We start from the raw sequence: 9,900 nt of genomic DNA on the forward strand, positions 1-9,900 counted from the left end.
ATTTATATTCCGCCCTTCTCCGAAGACTCAGAGCGGCTTACAAGAAATAACAGAAAGATCTATGTATCTTACAACCTGAGGGGTTGATTGTTCTATCCAGGTTTTTATGTTGGCAGCTCTTGGCTGCTTCTGAATTTGGCCTTGCTCAACTAATCAGTTTAAAGAAGAGCCTTGGTGGAGCAGTGGGGTAATGCCTCCTTAAGTAAGACCAGTTGCCTGCAATTAGTGCAGGTTCGAGTCCCACCAGGCTCAAGGTTGACTCAGCCTTCCATCCTTCCGAGGTAGGTAAAATGAGGACCCAGATTGTTGGGGGCAATAAGCTGACTTTGTAATAATGCCGCTTGGGGTGTGTGTGAAAGCCCTAATAAGCAGGCATATACATAGAATGAAGGCTACTGCTAAGCTTGTAAGCCGCCCTGAGTCTTCGGAGAAGGGCGGGATATAAATGGAATTAAAATAAATAAATAAATAAATCCTTAAGTATCTTTTCAGATGTGCATGAGATTCTTCTGTATCTTCTGGTGATGCTACGTGGTGATTGGTCATGATATCCATGACTGAGCCAAAGAGAGCATAGAGGGAATACCCGAAGGACCTGTTTCTGTAGCATGCTGCTGCTTTTTGTTTTAGAAGACATGCTGTTTGTTTGAGGGGTCCTGGTTGCTCTCTGAAGTTGGTTGCTTTCTTGAAAGACCCAAACTAAGTAACATTATCATTGCTCTGAGCACTGGTGATGATGTCACCTACTCTGGGTAATTGAAACGCCTGCAGGCAAACCACCAAGCTCAGAGAGCACCAAGGACCCCTCATTTCAGTCATGAGCTACAAATATTCTCCTTCATTGATTTGATTGGTTGATTTATGTGCTGATCATCACATCTAGAAGTGGCGCATAAATGGTGTTTTTTTTAACTTTTTAAGTTTTAAGTTGCTTCATTCCTGGTGAGGTTTTTGGGGCAGTGAGATGATAGTATCACCTGAAGAATCTATTAGACCCTGACTAACTTCCCTAGAGAATATTTGCTCTCCAACTTAATTAAGGTAACACTATGTCTATACCAGGGGTCGGCAACCTAAAAAAGAAAAAGAGCCACTGGGAACCGGTTCCATCACAAATTAAAAAAAGAGGGAGCCGCGTGCGTGTGTCCATGCACGCGCATGCGCAAAAAGGTTTTTTGCGCATGCGCGGACGCACGCGGCTGCCATTTTTTAAAAAATGAGATGGAACCGGTTCCCGGTTGCCCGATGGCGACGGCCCGTCTGCAAAGCTGCCGCTTTCGGCAGCTTTGAAGACGGGCCGTGGCAGCTTCCTCAAAGAGCGGCACCCCTGCCCATTCCGAGAGGTGCGCGCGCACCTCTCCGAACGACCGGAGGTGCGCGAATGGGCAGCGGTGCCGCTCTTTCAGGAAGCCCGCCGCGGCCCGTCTGTGAAGCTGCCGAAAGCGGCAGCTTAGCAGACGGGCCGCGGCAGCTTCCGCAAAGAGCGGCGCCCCTGCCCATTCCGAGAGGTGCGCGCGCACCTCTCCGAACGACCGGAGTTGCGCGCGCACCTCCCCAAACCTTTGGGGAGGTGCGCGCGTACCTCCGTGCGAAGGGGCAGCGGCGCCGCTCTTTGAGGAAGCTGCGGCAGCTTCCTGAAAGAGCGGCACCGCTGCCCGTTCGCGCGGAGGTACGCGCGCACCTCCGGTCGTTCGGAGAGGTGCGCGCGCACCTCTCGGAATGGGCAGGGGCGCCGCTCTTTGCGGAAGCTGCCGCGGCCCGTCTGCTAAGCTCCGGAGCCGCAGGTTGCCGACATGTGGTCTATACCCTACCTGAAGCCATTTTTTTTACTACCTCTTCGGATGAAAAGAGCCTTAGAGCTGTCTGCATAAAATCAGTAATCTTACTCATCTATCCTCTTAAGCTTAGAATCTGAAAGGCATAAGGAAAAAAGGACAAGGAGAAAAGAGAAAAACTAATTCAAACAACTTTTTCCCCTCAAATCACAATTATGCTATTTACATTTAACAACATTTTAGTGAAAAATAAAACGTAAGGGCATAATAGTCTTAAGCCAGTAGCAGGCAAGATAGTTCCCACTCTCTAATACTACAGACCCACTCAGCCTAGCATTTATATGTGAGCAAGTACTGAGAGGTCAGCTTTCCAGTCAGTTTTCCATGCAGCAAAGGAAACGGAATAAAGTACATCTCAGACTTCGGTATCTAACGGTACATGGATACTGAAGTATTGCTCGGGTAAGACTGACTATTTCCATTCGACATAGATGCAGTTGAAAGAGGTTAGAGCACGAGTAGGCAACCTTGGCTCTTTTATGACTCATGGACTTCAACTCCCAGAATTCCTGAGCCGGCTGACTCAGGAATTCTGGGAGTTGAAGTCCATGAGTCATAAAAGAGCCAAGGTTGCCTACCCCTGGGTTAGGGCTTCATATCATGTTAGTTGAGCTTTCACAATATACTTCATCAGGCACTATACTACCCTGTCTTCTGAGTTTGCCCCATATACTGAACCATAAACTAGTCAAATGGGTTTGGTTTGCATAATACACATAGATTGAAAAAGGAAATAAACTTCACCTATTATGTAGCAGCTGCTGCTATGGCTGTAACATCCATGTAAATGTGTAAGTCAGCCCCAACCTGGTGGCAGAGTAGCATTTTTCTGTATCTCTGCTGACATCTAGTGGTTCTCCAAAGTATTGCAGCCCACATACAATACTGAATTGTGGAGAGAGCACAGCGGCTACATATGTACTGTACAACAGAAGCTCCCATCCAGCTTGACTGTCCACTAGGGTAAACACTATGAACTTTTTCTGATTTTTTTTTTTCTGAAGCTGAGGTCACGGTTGGATGCATTGCAGTAGAATAACTCTATTCTCACTTGCAGAGTATGGCCAAGTACTCTTCTTAAGTATATAAAGGTAAAAGTTCCCCCGCACATGCATGCTAGTCGTTTCCGACTCTAGGGGCCGGTGCTCATCTCCGTTTCAAAGCCGAAGAGCCAGTGTTTGTCCGAGGACGTCTCTGTGGTCATATGGCCGGCATGACTAGATGCCAAAGGCGCACGGAATGCTGTTACCTTCCCACCGTAGTGGTCCCTATTTTTCTACTTGCATTTTTACGTGCTTTCGAACTGCTAGGTTGGCAGAAGCTGGGATGAGTGACGTGCTCATTCTGCTACGCGGCACTCAGGATTCGACCCGCCAAACTGCCGATCTTCTGATCGACAAGCTCAGCATCCTAACCCACTGAGCCACTGTGTCCCTTCTTAAGTATATACATATGCATATACATATACCTGTATATATATATATATATATATATATATATATATATATATATATATATATATATATATATATATATATATATATATATATGAGTAATAACTGAAAAAGTGCAAGAAAGTAATAGTAAATAGAAAATTAGAAGGAAGGAAAAGAGGCAACTTCCAGTCTTAACAGCAGTTACAACCAGCCCCAGTTTACAATATAAATCCCCCCCAGATACAATATAATTTCCTTCTTTCCATAGTTTACCCTTTATTGTAATCAAACCCATAAATCACAAGTTCATTCTTTGTCTCTTTTTCAGCCAAAGGGCCATAAGGGTTTCCCAATCACTAATAAATATAGTTATTATCTTTTTGCTAATGAAGTCAATTTTGCCATCTGTCACTTCTAATTCTGTCACCTTCACCAGCCGTTCTTCCTTTGTGGGTATTTCAGAGTCTTTCCATTTTTATGCATATAATAATCTCCTAACAATTATCATATATAAAAATAATTTTCCACAACTTTTTTCTAATTGTCTATCCTCCTTGATTTTAAATATTTGTTTTGGCTTGTTAATGAGTTTCTATTTTGGCTTGTGTAGTTATATTATTTTCATACTTTACTGTACGCCATCAAGAAACCATTCTGGGATATAAAAAGTAGAGGCCGAGAATAAGAGCGGATTATGGGATTTGTTTGGTCACAAAATCTATTAGCATTAGCTTGGGTAACCCTCTGTCCTTTAGTTAATCTTGCTGTTGAAACAGGAACAAAACCAACGCGTAGTATGTCTAAAATTACTGAATGATTTTTTTCTAGCAGTAATGAATAGTCATTTGTGATCATTTGTAACCTACTATAACTGAAGGTGTGTGCTAAGCTAACAGTTTCAAAATTAATGGATCTAGAAACCAGAGAATATTAATTCTAAGCTTTTAATATCCCACAGGGAGCCACTATGATTGCTCTATATCAGACATGTCAAACACAAGGCCCGGGGGCCGGATCCAGCCCGCGAAGTGGTTTCATGTGGCCCGCGAAGCCATCCTGGAAACAGTGAGGGAACAGCCCCCACTGCCTTGGCCCTGGCCCAGAGACCCTCCTTCTGCCAGAGACCCCCAGATCTGTCCCACTCCTGCGCAGGCCTTCATAGGCACCCTTGATGCGAACGATGTAGAGGTGGCCATGCCCACCCAGTAGGCCATACGCACTCTAGCCACGCCCACCCAGTGGGCCATGCCCACCCTGGCCATACCCACCCGGTCCTCTGAGGGCAACCGCAATGCTGATGCGGCCCTCAATGAAATTGAGTTTGACACCCCTGCTCTATATCAAGAAAAAGGCAGGTATATGGAAACACAGTGTTCTCAGGATGCAAAAGGACATAAGTAGGAGCTTGCATAAAATAATCTCAGTTGTGAGTGATTTTCTTTCCTGTAAGACACTGTCTCCACCCAGGGAATTATAGTACATCTCTCCATGAATTATGAGAGTTCTTGGTCAGCACATGTAGGGAGGGGTATTTTATCGTTTAGTTCAGCGTTAGAATAATGGTGCTGGTTCCCTATTTGTATAATGCTGAGTGCTGGAAGATGCAAACTTAACAGCAGTTGCCTTTAAGTACAGATAGTTTGCTAGTTGGTGCCTAATTATGGGGGGAGCCATATAATAGTTCCTGGTTACAATTGCAATCATAACCCAATAATTACCTGTAAAGAAGACATACATCTGAAGCACCACCCTTTTCATTCGTTAATCTGCTTGGGATATTAGAAAAATTCAACTTTAGCACTTCTTGCTAATAAACCTGAGACATTTGGAATACCTTTTGGGTCTTACTATAATTAATGATATGTGAGGTCTAGTCCTGCCTTAGGTATGAAAGCTAGCTGGGTTTCTTTAGGTCAGTTACTCCTTCTCTGCCCAACACACCTCACAGTGTTATTGTTTATTGCATTGAATTATCTGTAAAAATAATAAAGGTGGGATGAAAACAAGCAAATAAAAATAACAATACAGCTCTAAATTCAGAAGAGCAAAGACCACCAAGAATAGTTTGGTCACAAGAAGATATCTCTTTTAGTAAACTTGGTAAAAACTCGTGGAAAGAAAAATCTTCATTAGGGTCCAGTCCAATCTGGAAATAATCAAAATGGAGACTGCTTTAGAAAGAAAGTTGTAGTTTATTGAGGAGGAGAGCTAGACAGAAAGGTGGCTCTGGGATGTAGCAGAGAGTGGTGGGCTTTTATACCTCCTTTGGACTTTGTATTTGGAGTTCTTCCTGTATGAGGCTTTGTATTTCTTGTGTCATGTACTTTGTACTTGAGTCTGAGTGTGCCATTTTGGTGTTGTGTGTTAATCCTATTATGTCCCAAAGGCCATCATATCCTTCTTCCCTGGGGCTGGGGCTAGAACTAAGGAGAAACTTCCTGACAGTTAGAACAATTAACCAGTGGAACAGCCTGCCTCCAGAAGTGGTGAATGCTCCAACACTGGAAGTTTTTAAGAAGAGACTGGACAGCCATTTGTCTGAAATGGTATAGGGTTTCCTGCCTGAGCAGGCAGTTGGACTAGATGACCTCCAAGGTCCCTTCCAACTTCTTCTTCTTCTTCTTCTTCTTCTTCTTCTTCTTCTTCTTCTTCTTCTTCTTCTTCTTCTTATTCTTATTATTATTATTATTATTATTATTATTATTATTATTATTATTATTATTGGTGTGAGAGATTGTTGATTCTAGGGATCTTTATCTTTCTAATCCCAGCTTCCTGACTCCAATCTTTCTGACAAGATTATCACACCTGCATTTCTGCAGACAATTGAATATCAACATCTTTATCACATTTTTCTAATATTAGTCATAATATCAATAGTGTCAGTTTAAAATATCTTTTCTAACTAAAACATATCTCAGTTGCATTTGCACTTAAAATCTCATCTATCTTAACAGAGAAGAATAGTAGTTGCTCCATAGAAATAATTCAGAAATTCAAAATACGAATACTGTATAGTTGTGACTGAACAATTCTGCTTCTACCAAAGAGCAGCAAAAAGAGCAGAAATTTTCTGATTCTGGACATATTTCAAGATCTCCCCAGGTGGTCTCATCCTCCTTTTATATGTTCACATATCCAGATAGGGGCTATAATTCACATAATTTATGCAAAATCACAGCCTGGTTTTTCATCAGGGAATAATTCTAGAAAGATAGAATATCTTTTCCCCCGTGGCATTCTCCAATCCGCAGTGATTAAAAACCTTCTGTTTACAGTCTGCTTCTTAAGGCCACATATGACTTAGACTGGTTTCATTTTCAGATTAATTTTAACAGCCCTTTGTTGTTGTTGTTAGTTGCGAAGTCGTGTCTGACCCATCGCAACCCCATGGACAACAGCCCTTATACTTATTCTGGGGGCCCCACACTTTGGGTTAGATCCCCCAACTCTTAGTATCCAAAGTGATTCTAATCCTCAAAAGAATTGATAAGGCATGGTCCAGACTAAAAGATCCAGACTTGTGGACTATTTGCATGGTTTCCATTTAAACACACATCATAGAAATTAAGTGAGTTCATGTTCAGAATTGTTACAGGACACTGAACTTCATTACAGGAACTATGTAAAAGAACAGTCAGAAGAATATAGAGTAACGGAGTTGGAAGGGACCTTGGAGGTCTTCCAATCCAACCTCCTGCTTGAGAAGGAGACCCCATGAGATGAGAAATTAAGGAATGAATATGAAGTAAGTTTAAAAAGACCAACTCTTTTAACTGTTTCATTACTCTAATAGTAACCACTTGATTAAAATTTGGGGTGCTGAGCAACCTGGTTGCCTCCTATTATTGCACTTTGTTACCGCTGCTCTCCAGAGGAAAACAGGCTGGGACGTTTGTTTGATGAACTTGCTGGGCTCACAACATTATATCTATGCAAAGATTTAGAATGACAACCTGCACTAAAAATGAGAAATCTGGTTGTGCTTTTCATGACTAATAAATTGTCTTAAAAGGCATAAACTAAATTCACAAAGTGCAGGATAGCTGAACATTGGTGATCTCTCTCTCTCTCTCTCTCTCTCTCACACACACACACACACACACACACACACACACCCTGAGAGAGAGAGAGAGAGAGAGAGAGAGAGAGAGAGAGAGAGAGAGAGAGAGAGAGAGAGAGAGAGAGAGAGAGACTCACACATTTCACCTAGATCTCTCCTGGACCCCCTCATCCTTGGGTAATTGTAGTAGCCAACAAATGCTATATGCACCTTAAACATGACTTGATCTATAACACAATCCCAGGGCTTCTTCCAGATTTGTGTGTACTTCTATAGCTGTAAATGCAAAGACATTAGATGAAAACAATTCCCTTCATGTCTTGATGAACCCTTCCGTACATATAAAATTTGGTAGTAACTGTGCTCCCAAAACAACTGATGTATATAAAAGATAAACATTTAACAACTTTGAGTCTTTCCCTCCAAACTATGGTGGATATTGAATTGATCTTCCTACCTTAGGCTGTCTAAAAACTTACTGAATCTCTCTTCATATATATATATATATATAGCAACAATTACTCCATAAATAGTTATTTTCTCCTTATCTTGAATTATGCTACCTAGCAGGATGTCCATATGTCATTTCCATGAGCTGAAATATGTACCTGTTCTGTTCAGCAAATCAAGTATTTGATTATCAGTACTTTATACAAAACTCTGAAGAAAGGAGCAGTGCAAGTCTATGTTTACGGTATTTTTTTAATAATTATGCTATCAGCTTTATTATTTTCTTTTGTCCTACCTACCAGTGGTAACTTAGAAATGGAACTCTTTCTGTTTGTTAAATCGCTAAAAGATAGCAAACAGAAACGGTCTTAGAAATTGAGACTTTGAGTGTAATTGACACACTACAAACACTTATATTAAATACAGCAAGGAAAATTCATTCATTCATTCATAATCATCTCTGTTCACTGATCATTTATTGATTATTTATTCATTTATCATTTAGGGAATGTCACATGACAAAGGCTGATTTATCTGGTGTACAGCAAAGGCTCCAGAGTGGTATAAGTCAGAACAAATTCTGTGAGTCAACTGAGGAAATCTGGCTTCATCAGATTCAGAGCATATGCATTTTTTGACCACTTGAAAAAAAAATATACCACAGATCTATTAACTCTGAAATGTAAATGGTCTATTAACTTTGAAATCCAAATGGTGGGGAAAAACTAATTAAAATAAGCAAGGAGTACACTGAAATACTATATTGCTGAAAAGTCATATATAGTTCACCTTTACATTTCTTGTGAGAACATGGTAAGCAGCATTGACTTGAAGGGGAATAGCTGAGCCAGTTTCTTTGTTGCCTCCCAGATGCTCTGGACTAAAAATTCCATTATCCCCAACCAACATGCCTCAATGGAAGGTTCATGTTGGGCAAAACTTTCAGAATTGTATCAAGCAACCTACCGTATATTCCACATAGTCAGCTAACTTTACACACTTTTGTTTAGTGGGACGTGGAAAAAATATTCTTGTGTACAGTAGATGATCTGCTTAGCATGCTTGAGCTGGTTTGTCTTTAAACTGTTAAAAATGGTATTAAATCTCCTGATGTACCGTATTTTAACTTAACTTATTTGCGAGCAGTCTTTATATCTGCTTTGCACTAGGACAAACATCCTAAGATTACTGACAGAATGACCTGAGAAGATGAAATGTTTCTGTTTGCCATTGTTAATGTCAGACTTGTGTCCATTTATTCTTTTGCAGAAATTGACCACGTTATGCTGCATAAAGTATGGTGGATGGATTACTGATGGATTATGCCATATTTTACATTACAAAACGGACAGGTGTATGATCCCTAGTGTTTAATAGGTCAGAATGCTTTTCAGAGTCAACAGAGTTGGCATTAAGATCAATGGCAGATTAGTTCTTACATTTGCATCAGTGCAACACAATTGTTTATTAGCTGCTGTTATGGTGTCATGGTTCCGATAAATGAGACAATTCAAACAAATTGCAGGCATATTACTTATCTAAAAAGTCTTAGTAATGAAACGAAACATCGGCACTCATAGAGGGATGCCAGAATCTGATCTCTCCTCCCCTTGATACATCATATCCTGCACAATCTCCCTCCCCTAATTACATGTCATAAATCACGTTCACCAATTAGTTTTACATATGAGATTACACTTCCCCTTCTGTGTGGCTAATCTTATCTTCTCAAGATAGCCATTTGAAAATTTCCCTCTCCAAGATTCAAAGCGGAGCAGTTTAAACAAAAGGCTGTCTCGTATATTGTCAGTGCAAAAACCTGTCAATGTTTGCAGCATTGACATATGGTTTGGCGGCTATTTGAAAATAAATATGTAGCTTAGACATGTCAAACTGCTGGCCCGCAGGCCGAATGCATTATACTGAAACCACGCCCCCCCCATTGCCAGCAATGGGGAAAAAGTCACAATACATTGCGCAACGTTACGTGACGTCGTGAGTTTGACATGCCTGACATAGCTATTACATAGGACCCGAAAGATGAAAATGTCACTGAACTAAGATTGTCGTTGATATGTATCAGTGGTTTTAGTAGGGACAGGGGAGTAGAAATGGT

General features: G+C 41.1%; 1 protein-coding gene across 1 annotated transcript in view; it reads left to right on the forward strand.

Moving 5' to 3' along the window:
- The window catches only part of LGALSL (galectin like), a 23,310-nt gene extending 14,030 nt beyond the window's left edge, over nt 1-9,280 (forward strand). The window contains exons 6-7 of the transcript XR_014491373.1: nt 8,290-8,345; nt 9,054-9,280. The gene's annotated coding sequence lies outside the window, so the exon portion shown is untranslated. The remainder of the gene's footprint in view (nt 1-8,289; nt 8,346-9,053) is intronic.
- The last annotated feature ends 620 nt before the right edge of the window (nt 9,281-9,900 follow it).

Source organism: Vipera ursinii (genome assembly GCF_947247035.1).
Source record: "Vipera ursinii genome assembly, chromosome: 1".
NCBI classification, from domain to species: Eukaryota; Metazoa; Chordata; class Lepidosauria; order Squamata; family Viperidae; genus Vipera; species Vipera ursinii.